Source organism: Ovis canadensis, chromosome 2, assembly GCF_042477335.2.
Source record: "Ovis canadensis isolate MfBH-ARS-UI-01 breed Bighorn chromosome 2, ARS-UI_OviCan_v2, whole genome shotgun sequence".
Classification (NCBI taxonomy): Eukaryota; Metazoa; Chordata; class Mammalia; order Artiodactyla; family Bovidae; genus Ovis; species Ovis canadensis.
The window spans coordinates 244,510,360-244,534,114 of NC_091246.1; the positions used below are offsets into that span (position 1 = coordinate 244,510,360).

The following is a 23,755-nucleotide window of genomic DNA, read 5'->3' on the forward strand; positions in this document are numbered from 1 at the left end:
TGGAGGAGAGCATGGTAACTCCAGTATTGTTGCCTAGAGATTCCATGGACAGAGGAGCCTGGCAGGCTACAGTCCATAGAGTTGTACAGACTTGGATATGATTGAAGCGACTTAGCACAATATTCCATTGCATATATATATACTACATCTTTTATTATCCATTCTTCTACTGATGGACATTTAGGTTGCTTCCATATCTTGGCTATTATAGTGTTGCAATGAACCTAGGGGTGCATATATCTTTTTAGGATACTGTTTTTATTTTCTTTGGGTGAATACCCAGAAGTAGAATTGCTGGACCATATGGTAGATCCATGTTTAATTTTTTGAGGATCCTCCGTACTGCTTTAAAGTGGCTGCACTAATTTACATTCCCAACAGCAGTACATAAGGTGGTCTTCTGCATCCATTTGCCTCTGGATTGGGGCGTGGGGGAGGGGAGCAGCAGGAGGGTGATTCCCCTGAGGTGAGTCAGCAGTTGTCATCATCCCTGATCCTACCCCTTCTCTCCTGTTGGGGGGAAAATGTTGTGGATGTGGAAAAGGCCATAACGTTGGGAGATGCTGCTGGGGATCCATAAATCCATGGTGCCATGGGCTTCTCCTCCTGCTCATTGGCCCCAGTCCTTGACTGGGATTCTGCCTCCAATTCCCTACATAGTTCTCCACTTGCCCATGAACACAGCTTCAGACTCTGCATATTACCTTCTCCTTAGCCGCACCAGTCAAGCATCTGCCAAGGCCACACCAAATCCCCACCCCTCCTTGGATCCCAGACCTGGCACTGCCTGACTTCTGGTACTGAATCTGCATGGAGCTGGGTCCGTGTTCCCCAGGCCCATCTGCCAAACATCCTCCCCACCAGCATCAGCCCAACATTTCACAAGCCTGAGTCCTCCACAGTGGTTATATTCTGAGTGTCTGTCAAACAGATAGCCTGGGGAGGAAGTGTAGGTCTTAGAATCAGACACCCTGGACTAGGATTCTGGGCCCATTATCACTTATTTGCTGTGTGACCTTGAGCTGGTCACCTCCCCTCTCTGAGCTTCAGTGTCGATATCTGCCAAAGAGCCTAATGATGCCCTAACTTGGAGCTGGCAGGTTCTAATGAGATGACCTATCTATAGACATCAGCACAATGTGGAGGCTTCAGACATGGTCGCCCTCAGCCTCTTCTCCACACAGCTCTGTAGAGAAGAAAGGAGCTGTATCATTGTTCAGTTCAGTTCAGTTCAGTTCAGTCACTCAGTCGTGTCCGACTCTTTGCGACCCCATGAACTGCAGCACACCAGGCCTCCCTGTCCATCACCAACTCCCGGAGTTCACTCAAACTCACGACCATCAAGTCGGTGATGCCACCCAGCCATCTCACCCTCTGTCGTCCCCTTCTCCTCCTGCCCCTTACCCCTCAGCTAAGTCATCCCTTGCACAAGCATTTCTTAAGCCTCTTATCAGATCAAGATAGCAGCATGGTGCTGAGGGTTGGGTCTGGGAACAGGAAGCTACCATGGAACAAAGGGTCACTAAGTCAGAGACCTGGCAGAAGCAGCTGGTAAAGCATGTGATTACTGGGGGGGGGGGGGGGGGGGGGGGGCCTATGGCCTGTGTGGAACCCCAGCTTTAACTCTGTTGAGCTCCGCACGAGCCACAGTATTTCTTCCAGCCTCAGTTTCCCCATTTGGTATATGAGGGGTAAAATAATATATATCACATCGGGCTTCCATGGTGGCTCAGGTGGTAAAGTTGGGAAGATCCCCTGGAGAAGGAAATGGCAACCCACTCCAGTACTCTTGCCTAAAAAATTCCATAGACAGAGGAGCCTGGTGGGCTACAGTCCGTGGGGTCACAAAGAGTTGGACACTCACTCACTGAGTGACTTCACACTCACCTACAATTTTTTTCTTTTTAAATTCTGGCTATGCTGGGTCTTTGTTGCAGCTTGTGGGCCTAGTTGCCTGGTGGCATGTATGACCTTAGTTCCTGGGCCAGGGGTCAAACCTCAGTCCCCTGCATTGGAAGGCAGATTGTTAATCCCTGGACTACCAAGGAAGCCCCGAGAATTGTTTCGAAAATTAAATGAGGAAATCTGTGTGGTGGGTATAACATAGGACCTGCCCCAAAGTGAGCACTCAAAACACCTTTGACAGGTAAGTCATTTTCAAGTTTTTGCTACTTTATTTTTCGTCTCTTTATATGATTGATTTAGGGTAAAGTTCCAGGAGAGGAATTACAGCTTCCTAAAACAGATCGTCAAATTGCTTTTAAAAGGGCTGGGGTCTTTCAAAAAAGCTCCCCGAGCCCTGTGTAGTCATGGGGTGGGGCGGGAGGACAGACGTAGGGGGAGGCGGGGAGGGCAGGAAGACAGGGGTTGGGGAGTGAAGGGTGAAGGGGTGGGGGTGGGGGGATGAGGGGTGAGGGGGTGGGGAAGTCCGCGGAGTCGCGGGGCTGGGAGGGAGGGAACAGGTGGTGAGAGGAAACGCGCAGCGGACTCGGTTGAGCAAAGCGGCCACAGGACAACCTCAGTTGGGCCGCGCTTCCTCCGCTTCGAACAGCAGGACTGGCGCGAGGTGTCTGGGCGTCGCTGATCCTGGGGGCGCTACAGGTTAGCGCTGTGGAAGGCCGGTGTAGACCGCGCAGGCCCAGTGGGTCTCCAGGCACAAGGAAGGTCTAGAAAACTCCAGTGCTAACCCAACAGGGAAGACCCCAGGATGCACGTGGATCTTCCAACTGCACTGTGAAACCAACAACTCTAGTTTCCTCCTCCGTTTCCAAGAATGGGACAGTCACCAGCTGGAAACCTATAGCAGTCCTTAAAATGACAACATCCGGGGTCTCAGTAGATACGACTTCCATCACCTTAGAGCCTACAATCCAACGTAAGTGTTTCATTGTTGTTGTGCAGTGGCAAAGTCGTGTCTGACTTTTCTTCGACGTGGACTGCAGCACGCCAGGCTTTCCTGTTCTTGACTATCTCCTTGAGTTTGCTCAAACGCATGTCCATTGAGTCGGTGATGCCACCAAACATCTCATCCTCTGTCGTCCCCTTCTTCCGCCTTCAATCCTTCCCAGCATCGGGGTCTTTTCCAATGAATAAAACATCGCAAATGTCAATGAACATCCACAATGACTGCAACCCACAATAGTTAGATGACATTTCTTTCTTCATTAGTAACAATTACAGCAACTATTAATTTTAACGAAAATAAAGGATTGGAAATTCCCTGGTGGTCCAGTGGTTAGGACTTGGCCTGGATTCAATCCCTGGTAGGGGAACTAAGATCCTAGAAGCCATGAATGGGCACCTTCCCCCCTAAAAAAGGATTAAAATTTGATACTGGCAGTTTTGTTGGTGGTATTCTATTAAAATATGGAATTTAATCTATGCTTTACACTGGACACAAACTGTACTCTTCAAGAAGAGGCATTTGTTACAGATCCATCTGTGAACATGTTGCTGTCATTTAAGAAAATCCAGGGAACAATGGAAAGAAGAAAGGTTATGCAGCCCAGTCAATTAATTTAATATTCTTTTCTTGAAAATAGTATCAATAGGCCACTGCATACAATGTACAATGTATTCAGTTCAGTTCAGTCGCTCAGTAGTGTCCGACTCTTTGAGACCCCATGAATCCCCATGAATCGCAGTACACCAGGCCTCCCTGTCCTCACCATCTCCCAGAGTTCACCCAGACTCACGGCCATCGAGTCCGTGATGCCATTCAGCCATCTCATCCTCGGTCGTCCCCTTCTCCTCCTGCCCCCAATCCCAGCATCAGAGTCTTTTCCAATGAGTCAGCTCTACTCATGAGGTGGCCAAAGTACTGGAGTTTCAGCTTCAGCATCATTCCTTCCAAAGAAATCCCAGGGCTGATCTCTTTTAGAATGGACTGGTTGGATCTCCTTGCAGTCCAAGGGACTCTCAAGAGTCTTCTCCAACAGCACAGTTCAAAAGCATCAATTCTTTGGTGCTCAGCCTTCTTCACAGTCCAACTCTCACATCCATACATGACCACAGGAAAAACCATAGCCTTGACTAGATGGATCTTTGTTGGCAAAGTAATGTCTCTGCTTTTGAATATACTATCTAGGTTGATCATAACATTTCTTCCAAGGAGTAAGCGTCTTTTAATTTCATGGCTGCAGTCACCATCTGCAGTGATTTTGGAGCCCCCCCCAAAAAAGTCTGACACTGTTTCTACTGTTTCCCCATCTATTTCCCATGAAGTGGTGGGACCGGATGCCATGATCTTCGTTTTCTGAATGTTGAGCTTTAAGCCAACTTTTTTGCTCTCCTCTTTCACTTTCATCAAGAGGCTTTTTAGTTCTTCTTCACTTTCTGCCATAAGGGTGGTGTCATCTGCATATCTGAGGTTATTGATATTTTTCCTGGCAATCTTGATTCCAGCTTGTGCTTCTTCCAGTCCAGCATTTCTCATGATGTACTCTGCATAGAAGTTAATAAGCAGGGTGACAATATACAGCCTTGACGTACTCCTTTTCCTATTTGGAACCAGTCTGTTGTTCCATGTGCAGTCCTAACTGTTGCTTGCTGACCTGCATACAGATTTCTCAAGAGGCAGGTCAGGTGGTCTGATATTCCCATCTCTTTCAGAATTTTCCACAGTTTATTGTGATCCACACAGTCAAAGGCTTTGGCATAGTCAATAAAGCAGAAGTAGAGGTTTTTCTGGAACTCTCTTGCTTTTTCCATGATCCAGTGGATGTTGGCAATTTGATCTCTGGTTCCTCTGCCTTTTCTAAAACTAGCTTGAACATCAGGGAGTTCACGGTTCACGTATTGCTGAAGCCTGGCTTGGAGAAATTTGAGCATGTGAGATGAGTGCAATTGTGCGGTAGTTTGAGCATTCTTTGGCATTGCCTTTCTTTGGGATTGGAATGAAAACTGACCTTTTCCAGTCCTGTGGCCACTGCTGAGTTTTCCAAATTTGCTGGCATATTGAGTGCAGCACTTTCACAGCATCATCTTTTAGGATTTGAAATAGCTCAACTGGAATTCCATCACCTCCACTAGCTTTGTTCGTAGTGATGCTTTCTAAGGCCCACTTGACTTCACATTCCAAGATGTCTGGCTCTAGATTAGTGATCACATCATCATGATTATCTGGGTCGTAAAGATCTTTTTTGTACAATTCTTCTGTGTATTCTTGCCACCTCTTCTTAATATCTTCTGCTTCTGTTAGGTCCAGACCATTTCTGTCCTTTATCGAGCCCATCTTTGCATGAAATGTTCCCTTGGTATCTCTAATTTTCTTGAAGAGATCTCTAGTCTTTCCCGTTCTGTTGTTTTCCTCTATTTCTTTGCACTGATGGCTGAAGAAGGCTTTCTTATCTCTTCTTGCTATTCTTTGGAACTCTGCATTCAGATGCTTATATCTTTCCTTTTCTCCTTTGCTTTTCACCTCTCTTCTTTTCGCAGCTATTTGTAAGGCCTCCCCAGACAGCCATGTTGCTTTTTTGCATTTCTTTTCCATGGGGATGGTCTTAATCCCTGTCTTCTGTGCAATGTCACAAACCTCATTCCATAGTTCATCAGGCACTCTTTCTATCAGATCTAGGCCCTTAAATCTATGTCTCACTTCCACGGTATAATCATAAGGAATTGGATTTAGGTCATACCTGAATGGTCTGTTGGTTTTCCCTACTTTCTTCAATTTGAGTCTGAATTTGGTAATAAGGAGTTCATGATCTGAGCCACAGTCAGCTCCTGGTCTTGTTTTTGTTGACTGTATAGAGCTTCTCCATCTTTGGCTGCAAAGAATATAATCAGTCTGATTTCAGTGTTGACCATCTGGTGATGTCCATGTGTAGAGTCTTCTCTTGTGTTTTTGGAAGAGGGTGTTTGCTATGACCAGTGCATTTTCTTGGCAAAACTCTATTAGTTTTTGCCCTGCTTCATTCCGCATTCCAAGGCCAAATTTGCCTGTTACTCCAGGTGTTTCTTGACTTCCTACTTTTGCATTCCAGTCCCCTATAATGAAAAGGACATCTCTTTTGGGTGTTAGTTCTAAAAGGTCTTGTAGGTCTTCATAAAACCGTTCAGCTTCAGCTTCTTCAGCGTTACTGGTTGGGGCATAGCCTTGGATAACTGTGATATTGAATGGTTCGCCTTGGAGACGAACAGAGATCATTCTGTCACTTTTGAGACTGCATCCAAGTACTGCATTTCGGACTCTTTTATTGACCATGATAGCTACTCCATTTCTTCTGAGGGATTCCTGCCCACAGTAGTAGATATAATGGTCATCTGAGTTAAATTCACCCATTCCAGTCCATTTTAGTTCGCTGATTCCTAGAATGTCGACGTTCACCCTTGCCATCTCTTGTTTGACCACTTCCAATTTGCCTTGATTCATGGACCTGACATTCCAGGTTCCTATGCAATATTGCTCTTTACAGCATCGGACCTTGCTTCTATCACCAGTCACATCCACAACTGGGTATTGTTTTTGCTTTGGCTCCATGCCTTCATTCTTTCTGGAGTTATTTCTCCACTGATCTCCAGTAGCATATTGGATGTATTATGTACAGTGTATTATAGGATTTTTTTTTTTTTTGGGCTTCTGAGCATGTGGGATCTCAATTTACCAAATTTCTGACCAGGGATGGAGCTCTTGCCCTCTGCAGTGGAAGTTCAGAGTCCTCACCACTGTAGCTTAGCCAAGGAATTCCCAAAGCTTAGTAATATACGTGTTTTGTTTAGAAACAAAACATATCCCCAAAACAAAAACAACTCCCCCCCACACACACACACACAAACAAAGCAATTAAACCTAGAAACAATACCTGGGCTTAACTCTGTTAGAAAGTTGTTGGAGAGGCTGTCTTTTTATTAATAACTTCTTTGGAGTGTTCAATGGCAGTTGATATAATTATCTTATTTCTCTAATTTCAGTAAATTTCAATGTTTAACATGCTAATGTTTTAAAGACTTAGTTATCAGCTTTAAATAACAAGTTGGATTATTTACTACTGTGAGAATATTGTCACCACTGGCTATTGCTTCATTTCATATTTAGCTGTTAATTTTGTATTTGGCAAATATTTTTAAAACATGTACAGTTGTTTTCTATATATGGAAATGTTACAAATGATATGATGTAAACACACTGATAACAATTCCCTGATGGCTCAGTGATAAATAATCCGCCTGCCAGTGCCTGCCAATGCGGGAGACTTGGGTTCAGTCTCTGGGTCAGGAAGATCCCTGGAGTAGGAAATGGCAACACACTGTAGTATTCTTGGAGAACTCTTTGGAGCCTGGTAGGCTATAGTCCATGGGGTTGCAAAGAGTCAGACATGAGTTAGCAACTGAACACAGCAAACAAACTTAAAGAAAGAAAAAAAAGCCCATTATATCATTTCCAAAACAACATTTAGAACTCTGAGCCATAGATGAATGCTGTGTTTATCAAACCAGGGTTTGTGGGGCTCCCTTTAGGCTACTGGGCTTCCCTGGTGGCTCAGAGGGTAAAGTGTCTGCCTGCAATGTGGGAGACCTGGGTTTGATCCCTGGGTTGGGAAGATACCCTGAAGAAGGAAATGACAACCCACTCCAGAACTCTTGCCTGGAAACTCCCATGGATGGAGAAGCCTGTTTGCTACAGTCTATGGTAGGCTCAGATGGTAAATCGTCTGCCTACAATGTGGGAGACCTGGGTTCAATCCCTGGGTTGGGAAGATCTCCTGGAGAAGGAAATGGCAACCCACTGCAGTATTCTTGCCTGGAAAATCCCATGGACAGAGAAGCCTGGTTGGTTACAGTCCATAGGGTCACAAAGAGTTGGACACGACTGAGCAACTTATGACTATGACTATGGTAGGCTGCAGTCCATGGGGTCGCAAAGAGTCAGACACGACTGAGCGACTTCACTTAACTGTCTTTCTTTCCTTAGGTTACTACACCTACAGGATGAAAATGCTGCATTTTCATTCACGGTTCATTTTACTCAAAGCTTTGGGGAGACAGCATTTTTATACTAAAACACCAGTGTATTTTGGAATACATTCTTATGAAGTTTTAAAGCAGAAAATTTTGAGGCAGGAAGCATTCTACTTCCTTCTTTGGGTCTTCAGACTGCTCCTCTTCCTCCCTTGCTGAAGAGAAGGCACTTTCAGGTTTATTATGTTAATGGGGAGAAAAAGTACAGTATTGTAAGGACACTGGTACCAGCCAAAGTATTTTGCAGTGTTTTCAGTTTTATAGTTTATTTTGGTGCATTGAAAACTCAGGGTCAAATTTTGACCAAAGAAGTATTTATTCACACTAAATACTAAGCTAGTGTATCTTCTATCTTAGGTCATGTCCAACTCTTTTGCGACCCCATGGACTGTATAACCTGCCAGGCTTCTCTGTCCATGTAATTCTCCAGGCAAGAATACTGGAGTGGGTTGCCTTTTCCTTCTTCAGGGGATTTTTCCAACCCAGGGATTGAACCTGAGTCTCCTGCATTGCAGGCAGATTCTTTATTGTTTGAACCACCAGGGAAGTCCCATGGTTAAAGCAAATCACATTAATTTCTGATAGCTTAACAATGAGCTAAGAATCCTAATGAATCTTCACCTATGTTTAACACGAATTAAATGTGACTCGTGATCACCTTTTAATTTTCACAGAATGCCATATATCAAGAATTTTTATATAAAAGGATCATTTCTACTCACTGTGCATAATGGCTGATTGTGGTGATGAATATAGGTGATAAAAATATAGGTGATAAAGATATAGGTGATAAAAATATGGATATAATAGAACGCATGTGACACATGTGGTGTGGAGGAAATAATATGCAGCACACATGGTTTCCTTAGTTTGAAAGGAAATGTGACTGATAAGTTGCCCAAACTGATCTTTCAACCATTGCTTTCACTTATTTGCAAAATATACTTAAAATATATTGCAGAGTAATGTGGGCATCCGAAATCACTGTGGACGGTGATTGCAGCCGTGAAATTAAAAGACTCCTTGGAAGAAAAGCTATGACAAACCTAGATGGCGTGTTAAAAAGCAGAGGCATCACTTTGCTGACAGAGGCCTGTCTGAAAGTGAAAGTGAAAGTGAAGTCGCTCAGTCGTGTCCGACTCTTTGCGACCCCATGGACTGTAGCCTATCAGGCTCCTCTGTCCATGGGATTTTCCAGGCAAGAGTGCTGGAGTGGATTGCCATTTCCTTCTCTGAATCTTGTATGGTTGTGAGAATTGGACCATAAAGAAGACCTAACACCAAAGAATTGATGCTTTTGAACTGTGGTGCTGGAGAAGACTCTTGAGAGTCCCCTGGATGGCAAGGAGATCAAACCAACCAATTCCAAAGGAAATTAATCCTGAATATTCATTGGAAGAACTGATGCTGAAGCTGAAGCTCCAATACTTTGGCCACCTGATGGGAAGAACCGACTCACTGGAAAAGACCCAGACGCTGGGAAAGATTGAAGGCAGAAGGAGAAGGGGACAACAGAGGATGAGATGATTGGATGGCATCACCGATTCAATGGACATGAGTTTGAGCAAACTCCGGGAGATTGTGAAGGACGGGGAAGCCTGGAGTGCTGCAGTCCTCTGCGGTCACAAAGAGTCGAGGACGCAGCTAAGTGACTAAACAACAACAAATGTGGGCCTTTTAAATTTAACTTGTTTTGACTCCTGCATTCTTGATATTTTAGTATTTCAAGTCAGTCAGAATATCGTGGTTACGGCTGCAGTTTTCTTGAATGCTTGTTTCTTTAGCATTTTAAAGATATAAAACCACTTTTTAATGCTAAATGTCATTATTTCCCTTTAAACTTTCTGTGGTTTAAGTTTGAAATAATCTTTTTTCTCTGCATATTGATTGTATAATTTGTTACTTTCAAATACCTTTTTTTTTTTTTGGTTATCTGCAAAAATTGGGAAAAACAGAGATGCAAACTAGAATTTCACTTTAGAGCACATTTCCTAAGCACCACTTTATCTTCCTAATTATGTTTATTTAAGCAAATGTTCTATTCTGTGTTTACGTGAAGATAAAAACAATCTAGTTGTATGTCTAAATATTAGGCAGAATCCAATCTATGATTTTAAAATGTCATAGATAATCTATAAAATTAATAATTCAAAGACAGATAAATGAGAGTTGGCAGTATATTATAATGGTAATTTTGTATTTTTAAGGAAAAAAATTAAAGCAAATTCTTGTTACCTTTTTTGTTATAATGACCAGCTTTTGGTATTTCATTGTTACTGAGATCTATTTTTAGAATAAAATTGTGTTCTCCATTAAAAAAAATGCTTTTAAAGGACTAAGTCAGTTACAACGTCACCAGCAAATTGTGTAAATACTAGTTTTGTCACACCTTTGCCAGCACTAACCATTATAATTACTTTAAGTTTTTACTAATATTTAAGGTGTCTCATAGTTGACTTAGTTTTTTTTTTTTTCCTTTCGCAGCATAGGTGAACAGGATGTGCCAATAAGTAAAAGTTCATCAGAATAGAGAAGGGATCGTTTTTTGGAAGAGGGAACTTTGAAAGAAGAAAACAAACATACACTTTGTCAATCTCTTGAAAATTGAGGATGTTGTTCTTCCTGTCAGTTGCAGCTACTTCTTTATTCTGAGACATCCGTTTCTGTACAGCTTGTTCAGTTTCCTAGGCTTTGACACTTGTAGGTCTGGAATGTGGAAGTACCCTGAATGATGATGACGATTTAGCAGCTTGAGACAAACTTTTGATGAAGTGTCACGTCAACTTCTACGCCTCTTCGAGTCTACATTTTCTCATATGATAACTTTCAGCTTTGGAGGAGAAGCTTAGATTTCTCTGGAAAATTATTGACGATGATGAGACTCAGTTTCTCCATCTGTAAAATGGAAGAGGGCGGTTGGGATGAGGTTGCCTTCAAAGAGCAACGTCACAGGTTTGCAAAGACCTGCAAGGACTTGGTTGGCAAAACACGTCTTGAGAGGAGGAAGATTTAATTCAAGAACAAAATAGTATCGTGGTTCTTAATGTCCTGCTTGTTTATCCCAGGAAATTTTTAAATATAAATTTATTTATTTTCATTGGAGGCTAATTACTTTTCAATATTGTATTGGTTTTGCCATACATCAACATGAATCCGCCACGGGTGTACACGTGTTCCCCATCCTGAACCCCCCTCCCCCCTCCCTCCCCATACCATCCCTCTGGGTCATCCCAGTGCACCAGCCCCGAGTATCCTGTATCATGCATCGACTGGCAACTCATTTCACATATGATATTATACATGTTTCAGTGCCATTCTCCCAAATCATCCCACCCTCGCCCTCTCCCTCCCAGGAAATTTTTGGATAACAAGGAGTTAAGTAACCAAGAGAAGGGAAGTGGGACTTGAGTAGACCAGAAGTCATAGGTCCTCTGTCCTCCACGCCAATTACATCTTTAGAGATACTGAGAGGAACTCTGAGTCGCCCACTCTTCAGAATCTGGGAGTTCAAGTCAATCTTAACTTCCCAAGAATTACTGTTTGCTCCATTTCAACAATCTCTTGTTGTTGTTTTCTCCCTCATTGAATTTATCATTTATGTTATTTTGCATCCTTTGACATTTTTACTTGTTACTATATGTCTCCCTTACTAGAATATAAATTATATGAAAGCAAGGAATACATCTGTCTCATTCATTACTGTATCTTCAGTTTTTGGAAGATGCTAGATGTTCAAGAAATATTAATGGAGTAAAAGGTGACCCTAGTGGGCTGGAGATGTGGGCTGCCATGCCTTTGCTTATGTACATTCATTTCCTGTCTAAAAATGGTCCTCTACCATATGTAATTGATTCCGGAATCCATGTGCTTAGCCATGGGACCTCTCGGCTATGCAAAGGAAGACCATGCAGCCATTAGATCCACGTGGCAGAGGAATATTTATTGACATGGAAAAATAGTCCCAATATGCTGGTGAATGAGAGCCTCAGGTTTCAAAATACAGCACAAACCATCCAGGGGGATTGGGAGGGTTAAATGAGTTAAGACATGTGAAGCACAGAACACAGTGTCTCAGGACTTCCTGGTGGTCCAGTGGCTAAGACTCTGTGCTCCCAATACAGGGGGTCTGGGTTTGATCCCTGGTCAGGGAACTAGATCCCTCATGCTGCAACTAAGATGAGGCCCAGTCAAATAAACAGATGCTAAATAAAAGGAAGATGACAGTGTCTAGCATATGGCAAGTTCTGGATAAGTGTTGCCCAAGTAGTTGGTGAGCCATCTCTCGTCTTCACGGACTCTTTAGGAGAAATCAGGCCCCAGGCTACAGAATGGAGTAGCACCCTGCTATCAGAGGACTGCCTCCCTAGGCTTGAAATAATGCCTGCTGTCCCTCTGCACCTCTCTCCCTTCCACTCCAGGCTGGTCAGATGAAGGAAACAGCAGTACAGACAACAACTCTTTCCAAGGATGTTGTTCAGCTGCTAAACTGTGTCTGACTCTTTGTGACCCCACGGACTGCAGCACGCCGGGCTCCTCTGTCCACTATCTTCCAGAGTTTGCTCAGATTCATGTCCATTGAGTCGGTGATGCTATCTAAACATCTCATCCTCTGCTACCCTCTTCTCTGCCCATCCTCTCCAATGATATCTCTTCATCAAATCTCCCCTTTCTGCAGTCTGACAACCTTTTAATATCTTTGATCTGGCTGAGAGGTCTGAAAATGGGAAAGCTGGTTCGATACTTTTCTGCTGTAACTTCTACATAGGAGGTAGCCTCATGTTCAGTTTGGGATCGGATAACCATGCACTGACATCTCTGTAGAAACAGGAGAGGAGAAACCCCATGTCAACATCCTGTTACATGACTGTATTATGACCTTGGGTTCTGGGAGACCCCTGAGTTCTCATAATAAATTCTTCCCTTCTGGTTTGAGTGGGTTCCTTCTATTAATACTTGCAAACAAGTAATTGCTCTGTAACGGACAGGTCAGAAAGAACTGACCTTGGACGGGGTATTCCTCCTAAAGTGGGCAGGAATAAGAAGAACCAGAGCAGAGAGTCTGAGTCAAAATTCCCCACAAGTTCAAAGGCCTGAAATTGGGCAGAACATGGAAGTCAGAGTACAGGATCAGGGCCAGGAGCCCAGAGCTGAACTGCAATTAGAGAGGAGAAGATCGAACTTGAAGTGAGGTGGTGTCCTGGGCAATGGCCCACGCCTACTTTTCAGTTTTGCTTTTGGACTCCATAGTCTGTGATATGTCAGAGAAGGCGATGGCACCCCACTCCAGTACTCTTGCCTAGGAAATCCCATGGACGGAGGAGCCCGGTAGGCTACAGTCCATGGGGTCGCAAAGAGTCGGGCACGACTGAGCGACTTCACTTTCACTTTTCACTTTTCACTTTCATGCATTGGAGAAGGAAATGGCAATCCACTCCAGTATTCTTGCCTGGAGAATCCCAGGGACGGGAGCCTGGTGGGCTGCCATCTATGGGGTCACACAGAGTCGGACACGACTGAAGCGACTTAGCAGCAGCAGCAGCAGCAGCAGCGGTCTGTGATGTGTAGTTGGCTTAAAGATACAAGGACAGGGACAGCAGCCACCAGTATCTCCAGGCCTCTGACTTTTGGTTTTTGTCAAGTTATTTTGGAGTGGGATTATAGAGCCAGAAGGTTTGACTTTTGGTATTAGCCACCAGTGACTTTATCCAAAACGGTGATAATTAATCCCGCCATGAGCCACATGTGAGTGTATCTGGGAGTATGAAAGGGCAGAGTTATAGGCAAAGGACGGCCCAGGATGCCCCAGCAAGTTTATACCATGTTTTTCTTACTTCTTTGGACACACCGCACAGCATGTGAATCTTTAGTTCCCTCACCAGGGATTGAACCTATGCCCCCTTGCAGTAGAAGCATGGAGTCCTAACCACTGGACCACCAGGGAAGTCCCAACTTTATAGCTTTAAGGGAAGGACCTCCTGCTGGAGGAGGAACTGAAGAAGAAGCAAGTGGAGGGAGACAAGGCGCTCGCCCAGCAGTCCGGCATTCCTGACATTACTTCAGCTTCCCTCTGCTGTGGACCTCTGATTCCTACTTTGATTATTCCCAGTTCCTGGGCTGTGTCCTGTACAGGCTAGATTTTTTTCTAATCACATAAGGCTTTCCACCTTACCTGCTGGCCAGTACTCCATGAGGAAAGTTCACTGCTTCCTGCCCGTCTTTGCCTTGCCAGTTGAAAGTGGCTCCTTTGAGCTGCTGAGCCCATTCTAAAAGGGCCTGCTGGACTCTACTTGAAGGTACTATCTGGCTGGGCACCCCAAGCCTAGTCTAGTCCCTTAACTCTTAGGGAGGCAGAGTAGAAAGACGGTTAAAAACCCCAGGACCTGGAGACAGACTGCTTGGGTTCAAAATCCCCTTGTTATGATCTGGGTAACTCAGGGGAAGCTATGAACCTCCCTGGGTCTCAGTTTTCTTTTCCGCAGCATGGTAACAGCACTTAACTCATAGGGGCATCAATAGGGTTAAACTAAATTCATGTATACAGGGCCAGGGACGGTAAACAACTATAAGAGTAAGATGGACAGTCCTGTACAACAAAGAACCATCCCACCTGTCATGACTTGTGGGCAGGTTGGAAAAGAATTTCTAGACAAGAGGCAGAATGAGAGGAGAATGAAGTTTATTAGAGTGGGAGACACTGTTAGAACAGTGGGCCAGCTCAAGGGAGAGTCGACCTCCTTGGCAAGCTGCTGCTGCTGCTAAATCGCTTCAGTCATGTCCGACTCTGTGCGACCCCATAGATGGCAGCCCATCAGGCCCCCCCGTTCCTGGGATTCTCCAGGCAAGAACACTGGAGTGGGTTGCCATTTCCTTCTCCAATGTATGAAAGTGAAAAGTGAAAGTGAAGTCGCTCAGTCGTGTCTGACTCTTAGCGACCCCATGGACTGCAGCCTACCAGGCTCCTCCGTCCATGGGATTTTCCAGGCAAGAGTACTGGAGTGGGGTGCCATTGCCTTCTCCGTTGGCAAGCTAGTAACCAAATTTTATAGCCTTGAGACAGAGAAAATTCCTACTGGAAAGGTGGCATTAGGTAATTGGTTAGGATGCTATAGGGTGGATATTTAACCTAATACGGGAACGGGGAAGGTTTAGATCCTGAGGCTCATGGCGACAGTTGCTATGAGGCTTGATCAATGTCACAGATTTTTCATCCTGTGACCTTGGTACAGGGCTCCACACCACCTAAAATGCCATCAGTGCTCCTACTTGAGAAACCCTGGCTAAGAGCATGGAACTTGAATGCTTAGGTTGACTCACAGATCTACCATTTACTAGTTTTGTGGTCTCAGACACTTACTGAACCTTCTGTGCCTCAGTTTTTTAAATCTGTAAAATGGGAGCAAACTATGATTTGTAAAATGAGAAAAGTGACAGCTTGCTTTATAGGGTTGCCCTGAAGTTTAAAGGAGTTAATACGTGCAAATTTTAGGACAAGGCCTGGAATAGAATCAGCTCTACACTTTAGCAACTGTTACTATAATAGTGTGCCCTTATCCGATATTGTGGACATAACTTGGGGTGGCCTATGGTATAAGCATTTTTCTCACATCAGAAAAAATAAATCTCTGCTTCCTTTGAAAGTTCTCTGGAAGAAAAATTTCCCTCGGGAGGTTGTTAATTAATTTCTATGTATACTACTCACAAAGGAAAACACTTTCCTTAACACAGGGAAAATGTAACTGGTCATGTTCTAGATAGTGGTGAATTAGACCAGTCTGAAGAGCCAAGGTGTCTTAGCGAGGAACAGTTCAGTTGCAAATAACAGAAGCCTTCTCATACACTGGCTGAAGCAAGAAAAACATCATGGGGGTGGTTGAAAGGGGGGAATCTGGGTGAACATTTAGGGGCAGGAAGTAGACAGGTCTCATGAGGAACTAGAAACAGGAACTGGAAACTTCTAAATAGATCCAGACTCCCACTCTTGCTCACCGCTCCTTCCATACCACCCTGGCCGAGCCATCATCAGCTCCTGCCTGGATGGTTGCGACATTCTCTCTTCATCCTCCCACGACTCATTCCTCACACAGCAGCCAGAGTGATCTTTTAAAAGTGTAATAGGATTGCACTGTTTCCCTGTACGAAGTCTTTCAGTGGTGTCCCTTTATACCTGAGGGCAGGCATTTGCGCCTCTGCTGTATCCCTTGGGTGCGGTACATGGTAGGGGCTCAACAAAAGTCTCGGGCGTCCCTGGTGGCTCGGACGGTAAAGCATCTGTCTGTGATGCAGGAGACCCGGGTTTAATTCCTGGGTTGGGAAGATCTCCTGGAGAATCAATGGCAGCGCACTCCAGTATTCTTGCCTGGAAAATCCCATGGATGGAGGAGCCTGGTAGGCTACGGTCCATGGGGTTTCAAACAGTCAGACACGACTGAGTGACTTCACGTTCACTTTCAACAAATGTGTTGACTGACTGAATGGAAAGGCACCAGTATTCGAGGCAGAACCCCTCTCTCCTTCTCCCTCTGAGGCAACAGGGTTTCTTGTCGCTCTTTGTGAGTCTTCATGGTTCTCTTGGGTTATCACCATTCCCATTCACATGACACAAATGACTGTCCAGTCGACAGCTATGTCACCTCTCAGCTTCAGCATCACCTGTTAACATATCCCAGAGTCCAAATTTCTGGAAGAGAGAAGTTGGTTCAACTTGGCTGAGGGGATCCACCCTGTCCCTTCAGTTATGGCCGGGGACCGCTGAAGCCCACTCCTATTGGAAAGATGCTTTTAGAAAAGAGGAACATGGGCTGGCAGACCACTCTCAAAATTATGTTCCACCTCTAGGGAAAGGCTCAGGACTGGGGAATCCCCAGTCCTCAGGGAGTCCAGTACTAGGTTTGGGTGGGCAATTACACCTTGACAAGAAGATCCCAAATATTAATACAATCCGGGATATGAGATACATATAATAAACTAGCTACAATATTTATGAACAACTGAACCACATGCCAGGCATAGTTCTTTTATAAGTATCACTTCTAGGTATCAAAACATATGATCTTCCCGACAACATTATGAAGAAGGTACTATTATCCCCATTAAACAGATGAGGAAATGGAGGTGCAGAGAGATGGTCAGTGATGGAACCAGAATTCTAAGCCTTCCAACCACCAACTGCACCTGTTACTTCACCAGCTGAACAATAATACAAAGACATAATTCCCTTCTTACAATGAGGAAAATGAGGTTCAGAGAGATAAAGTTTCAAAATGTACATAAAGCCACCTGGCTATAGAGTAACAAACCCTTGGTTGCAACAGACCTACAACTCTTAGGCCAAACTTCCTCCACCATCCTGCCTATGACAGTGAAAACAAAAAAAAGCAGCTTTATTGAGATATAATTCACATTCACCTATTTAAGGTGTACAATTCAATGGTTTCTAGTATAGTCACAGATATATACAACCATCACCAAAGTCAGTTTTCCCACTGTAACTTCCTGCATAAGGTAACCCTGTCCCTGAGAGGGGAAGTGACGAGCCAATAGTCACACAGTGTATAGATGGCAGAACCCAGACGACTGTCACAACCATTACGACAGTGTTCTGGAAACCCCCATGTGAATGACAGTGTTTGTCAGAAAAACGATGGCTCATTGTGGTGTGATGACATGGACAGCAGAGCTGGGAGGAGACAAGACAAGAAAGCCCCTAGCCCATGGAGACTGTGCAAAGCCTGAACTCTGGGCTCTGTGACCTCCCCTGCTTTGCCAGACAACCTCTTGTCTTTCTTCTCTTTATTCCTCTGACAGATACCTACAGTCTTAAAAGCCTCAGTTCAAATACTTCCTCCTCCACAAAGACTTCCCTGATTCATACTCCAGGTTGGGCCAAATGCTCTGCCACGATGCCTGCTGGACAGCTTTCTCTATCTCAGTAGTATAGCTCTTCTCTCTCTTGGCCTGTCTGCTCTCTTCCCCTGGTGCTAAGTGCAATGACTTTGGGACTAAAAAGGCAAGGATTTAAATCCATGCTCTGCCATGTCCTACCTAAGCAACCTTGGGAAAGCACATAGTAGGCCCTCTACAATTCTCAGGTCCTTTTACCCTCCCCTTCTGGTTTCTCAGAGTGTGCTTATTAAGCCTTAGTTTGACTTGGAATCCCAGCGATCATGGCATCTGGTCCCATTACTTCATGGCAAGTAGATGGGGAAACTGGAAATGGTGACAGACTTTATTTTCTTGGACTCCAAAATCACTGCAGATGGTGACTGCAGCCAGGAAATTAAAAGACGCCTGCTCCTTGGAAGAAAAGCTATGACAAACCTAGACAGCATATTAAAAATTAGAGACATTACTTTGCCGACAAAGGTCTGTCTAGTCAAAGTTATGGTTTTTCCAGTAATCATGTATGGATGTAAGAGTTGGACCATAAAGAAGGCTGAATGCTGAAGAATTGATAGTTATGAACTGTGGCGTTGGAGAAGACTCTTGTGAGCCCCTTGGACTGCAAGGAGATCCAACCAGTTCATCCTAAAGGAAATCAACCTTGAATATTCACTGGAAGGACTGATGCTGAAGCTGAAGCTCCAATACTTTGGCCTCTTGATGAGAAGAGTTGACTTGTTAGAAAAGACCCTGATGCTGGGAGAGATTGAAGGCAGGAGGAGAAGGGGCTGACAGAGGATGAGATGGTTGGATGGCATCACCGACTTAATGGACATGAGTTTGAGTACTGAGAGTTGGTGATACAGGGAATCCTAGCGTACTGCAGTCCGTGGGGTCACAAGAGTCAGACATGACTGAGCAACTGAACAAAAACAACCCCCAGGCTAGCCCAAGAAATAGTCTGTTTTTCACTGTTAACTCTTGTTTCTTTGGTGTTATTTTTTCTCACAGGCTCTCAAATTAGTGATTCCTTCAATTCTCCAAGTAGTCCTAACACTTAGCAGGTTTTACTGAGGCTTTAGTGAAACAGAAGGAAAAGTTCAGCACAGTAGCACACCAACTTAAAGTTATTTATAAGACACCACTGTCCTAGAAGGTCATGGTCCATTACTGCCAAGAGGAACTTCTTTCTGGCTCTATCCCTCCTTGGGAGTCAGCCTCACTCTAGCTTCATTCTAGTTTCCCATCTCCTCCAGCCTCTCTTTAGCTTCATTCTAGTCTCCAGCAGTCTATTCCAAAACTTTTCTTACTCTACAACTTGAAATATTTTCTTCTCTGCTCTAGATTAAGCCTCAGGGTGAAACTGACCCACTGAATACTCATTAAAGCGCTCTTTAAAGGAAAACCCTGGTTGTCCAGTAGTTAAGACTAGGTACTTTTACTGCCATGGACCTAGGTTGAATCCTTGGTTGGGGAGCTGAGATTCCACAAGTTCCTTGGCATGGCAAAAAAAAAAAAAAGGCCCTTGGAAACAAAGGGTACTTGACAATTATAGAGTTCTTTTTTTGTTTTTCTTTAGCAAAATTAAATTCTTCAATTGGGCTCCCTTTCCACCAGTTTTAGGAAGTTAAAGAGAATAAATAATTCTTCTGTTCCAAGCATTATTCAGGGATTATGGGATCCCTCCCACCACTTCCAGCTACACGATCACTAGTTGTCCCCACGTGTTTGCATGTACACACACACACACACACACACACACACACACAAACACATAGGCCATGCCACGACACACGCAGGATCTTAGTTCTCTGAACAGGGATTGAACCTGAGTTCCTTGCAGTGCGCAGAATCTAACCACTGGACAACCAGGGAAGTTCTATATTTTCTAGTAACAATTTTATTTGAGATAAAATTCACATATCACAAAACTTACCATTTTGAAATGACTAATTCTGTGGGTTTTAGTACATCCATGCAAAGGTTGGCAACCGTTGTTACTAACTTCAGAACATTTTTATCACCCCCCAAAAACCCTGTACCTGCTAGCAAATTCCTATTTCCCCCTCCCCCAGCCCCTGGCAAACAGTAATCTTAACAACTGATCTTAAGGTAAAACATTCCATTTTTTTACCATTAAGTACTATTGTGCTATCTGTGGGGCTTCTGTAGATGACATTCATCAAGCTAAGAAAGAGCCCTTCTATTCCTAGTTTGTTGAGTGTTGGATTTTGTTAAGTGTTGGATTTTGTCAAATTTTTTATGCATCTGTTGAGATAATCATATGTTTTTGTCCTTTATCCTGTTAATATGGCATATTACATTGACTGTTATGTAAATATGAGCCTGTTTTTAACACACTCCATGTTGCTATGTTAAATCATCATATTGGCTTATAAGCTCAGGCGGTTGAACCTAATTTAAAGAAAATTTGATAGATAACAATACAGAGTTACACAATTATATGCTTGGGTACTTAGGTTACCATTTTTTTTTTTCGCCATAGTTTTTCTGAAGGAAAATGTTCACTGTGAAAGCATATAAAATATACTTCAAAAAAGATATAAAATATCTTACAAACTATCTGTTTTGGGTTTCTCTGATAGCTCAGTTGGTAAAGAATCCGCCTGCAATGCAGGAGACCCCAGTTTGATTCCTGGGTCAAGAAGATCCCCTGGAGAAGGGAAAGGCTACCCACTCAGGGATTTGGGCCTGGAGAATTCCATGGACTGTATAGTCCACGGGGTCGCAAAGAGTCAGACGCGACTGAGCGACTTTCACTATCACTACACTATCACCATCTATTGATGTCAGTCTCTCTGCGGCTGAGAAAAGCACAGCATGCATGATGACAGGTTGTCCTGGGCAAAATAGTCCCCAGTGCAAAGTCCACTGCCTCCGTGGGGCTTCTGTAAGTCACCAAGGCATCTGTGGAATATATTGCTGGCCTCTAGGGGGCAGGAGTCTCCTCTCTAGGGCTAGAAAATAGAATGAGGCTTGAATAAAGATAACAGGTCAAGAGTCTACATTCTCCTTCCGTCTTTTCTTTTAAAAAAATTCTGTCTTCTGGGACTGCCCTGGCAGTCCAGTGGTTAAGAATTTGCCTTCCAATGCAGGGGACACGGGTTTGATCCCTGTTTGGGGAAACTAATCCCACAAGCTGTGGGGCAATTAAGCTCGTGCGTCACAACTACTGAGCCTGCACACTGCAACTAAGACCTGACACGGTCAAATAAATAAATAATTTAAAAATTCTCTTCTGGAACTTTCTGTGATGAGAGAAGTTGTTATAGCAGATCTTGGTGCAGAGGGAGAGAGCGGTGCATTCAGCTTGGCCAGTTATCACACTGAGGACATCTATTTTTGTCTGTCCATTGCTCTTTCCTTTGGGGAACTTCCCTCCCACCCCCACCCTATGTGACACTCACAGGGCTGCCAATCATAGGACTACCTCTCTGACCACAGGAGTGACTCAACTCTGAGTCAGCTAGACTTTCTTAGGACTTTGCAACCTTGAGAGGAAACACTTGGGGATGGAAGGTAGTTGGTGCTGAATCATTTGATGTATTTACCTGGAGAAGTAGTTCTTATATGTGGTCCCTGGAACACCAGCATCAGCATCTGGGAACTTGTCAGAAATACAAATTCCCGCACCTCACCCCGCATCTTCTGAATCAGAAATTCTGGGTGGAGGCCCCAGCAATCTGTGTTTTAACAAGTCCTCCTGGTGATTCTGACCTAGAAGAGATGAGAGATTTCTGCTAGTGGGATTCCCAGAGTTGACTTGGATCTTGTCCTTCCCTAGAACTTGGCTGTAAGATCTTCCGTGGATGCTTTGATATCCTCGGTGTCCTTCTAATAAGTTTCTTTTGGGTTTTGCTGTGTTTAAGAGAGCCAGAGTTGCCTTCTGTCCAGGTTGTCTGCTTGGAACTTAAAGACTCTGACTTCTGGCCATCTCACCTGATTCATAGCAGCACAGACCCTTCTTCAACCATGGATCTTTGCGTCATATACAAGGTTGCATTGTTCAGTTTCATTTTGGTATTTCTGTTTAGCTGCAGCCCCAATTCTAAGCCAAAACAGAGCCCAGCAGGGCTTCTGACCGAGCTCTATCAATGCCCTGCCTGTTATAGTTCAGTTGCCTTCCCCAATAACACAGGCTTTTGTATTTTCCAAGAACTGTTTATAAAAACCTCTTCTCCCATTCCTGCACTTATTTGACCCCTCTCTTCTTTCATTTTAGCTCCTAACTCCCTTTCTAACTATTAATGACAACCATTAGTATCATGCAGTTTGTTTTCTATATTAGTTGAGGAACAGAATAGCTGATTTAATAAAGAGATTACAAATACAGAATACTTTAAAATTATATATCTTATTTAATAGTTGTTGCTCTTTTATCTCTTTAAGCCTCTGAGTGGATCAGAGTGAATTCAGAGGTAAGTGGCTCTGCCCCAGGTGTCACTGAAAGACACCAGTTCCCTCTATCCTGTTGATCTGCCTTTTCCTAGGACACTGTTATTTCTGTTTTCCTTTGTTTGTTTGTTATATATATTTTTCCTAGGACATTGCTGAAACAAGCTCTCTCTTGCTACATCTACATTCCCAGCCTGTGGGAAAGGGGGCAAAGAGGAAGTAGGTGGCTAACAATTTCCTTTTAGGACACGATGTAGATGACGTGATGCTCAGATCATTCTAGTCACTTTGCAATGGTGAACACTTGCACGGCCACACCCATCGAGCTGCAAGGGAGGCTGGGAAATATGCTCTCGAGCTGGGCAACCCTATTCCCTGCTAGTTCTTGGGGTGAAGATTGCTTTGTTACCCGAAGAAAGAAGGAAATCATGGATAATGAAGGACAACTGGCAATTTTCTCACCTTTTCTAACCCCGAGTTTTATATTCATGTGTTGAATGCTCAGATGCCCTCATGGACTAGCAGATGGTTACTGAGAGAGCAATCCACGTGTAAGACTGGAAGGAGCAGGGTGACAGTGACTGTGGCGAAGTGGGCAGCACCATGTCTTGTTTAGAGGGGGCGAGAGCTAGTTGCCTACTCGATGTCCCTGATCCCTTCTTTGCAAATAGACCTCCAAGTTTGCCTGGGTAGTTGTGTAACTAGGGCATACATCATGATTTTCAAAGCCAATCATGCAATTTCTGCTTCACAGCCTCCCTCGTAGCTGTGAGTGTCCGTGTAACTCAGCCAATGAGAGAGTTAGAGAAGTATACTGGGGGACTTCTGGGAAAGCTCTTGCTTTCCTAATAAAGAGTTAGCCATGACTGGAGCTTCCCCTTAGCTGTTCTTCCTTCCTTGATAGTGCATGTGATGCCTGGAGCTGGGGCAATCATCTATGACTGTGGGGTAGCAAGGGTGAGGGGAAGGACAAAATTACTGCGGTGCTACTGAGCCAGAGAGAACCAAGGCCAGAGCTTGCCTTAGCATCTTGTTATGTGAAAACAAGCAAACAAAAATCCCAGAAACACATACCTGCTTGTTTAAGCAATTTAAAATGTTCTTTTCACATCTTTTTTGATCCACTTCCTAGAGTAATGAAAATAAAAACAAAATAAAGAAGTGTGACCCAGTTAAACTTAAAAGGTTTTACATAGCAAAAGAAACCATAACCAAAATGAAAAGACAATCCACAGAATGGGAAAAAAATATTTGTAAATGAAGCAACTGACCAGGGATTAATCTCCAAAATACAGAGACTGCTCTCATAGCTCAATATCAAAAAACCAAGCTGCCCAATCAAAAATGGGTGGGAGATCTAAAAAGACATTTCTCCTAAGGAGATATACAAATGGCTAAAAACCACATGAAAATATGCTCAATTTTTAGAGGAATGCAAATCAAATGGACTTCCCTGGTGACTCATACAGTAAGGAATCCGCCCACAATGCAGGAGACCTGG

The 23,755-nt window shown here is 43.9% G+C and overlaps 1 protein-coding gene and 1 long non-coding RNA gene across 8 annotated transcripts in view; one reads left to right on the plus strand and one right to left on the minus strand.

Moving 5' to 3' along the window:
* Positions 1-11,638, plus strand: part of PTAFR (platelet activating factor receptor) — an 82,457-nt gene extending 70,819 nt beyond the window's left edge. Inside the window, exons 1-4 of one of the 7 annotated variants that reach the window (XR_011254749.1) lie at positions 2,077-2,146; positions 2,552-2,875; positions 8,921-9,627; positions 10,449-11,638. The gene's annotated coding sequence lies outside the window, so the exon portion shown is untranslated. Of the gene's footprint in view, positions 1-1,937; positions 2,147-2,432; positions 2,876-8,920; positions 9,628-10,443 lie in introns of those variants that run through there. The other 6 variants (XR_011254745.1, XR_011254746.1, XR_011254744.1 and 3 more) reach the window with 6 other exon arrangements.
* Positions 9,719-22,455, minus strand: LOC138434339 (uncharacterized). The gene is made up of 3 exons (XR_011254750.1): positions 21,799-22,455; positions 21,411-21,576; positions 9,719-10,854 (listed from the first exon to the last, which is right to left on the minus strand). It is a non-coding gene; the product is annotated as an uncharacterized lncRNA (long non-coding RNA).
* Positions 22,456-23,755: the final 1,300 nt, after the last annotated feature.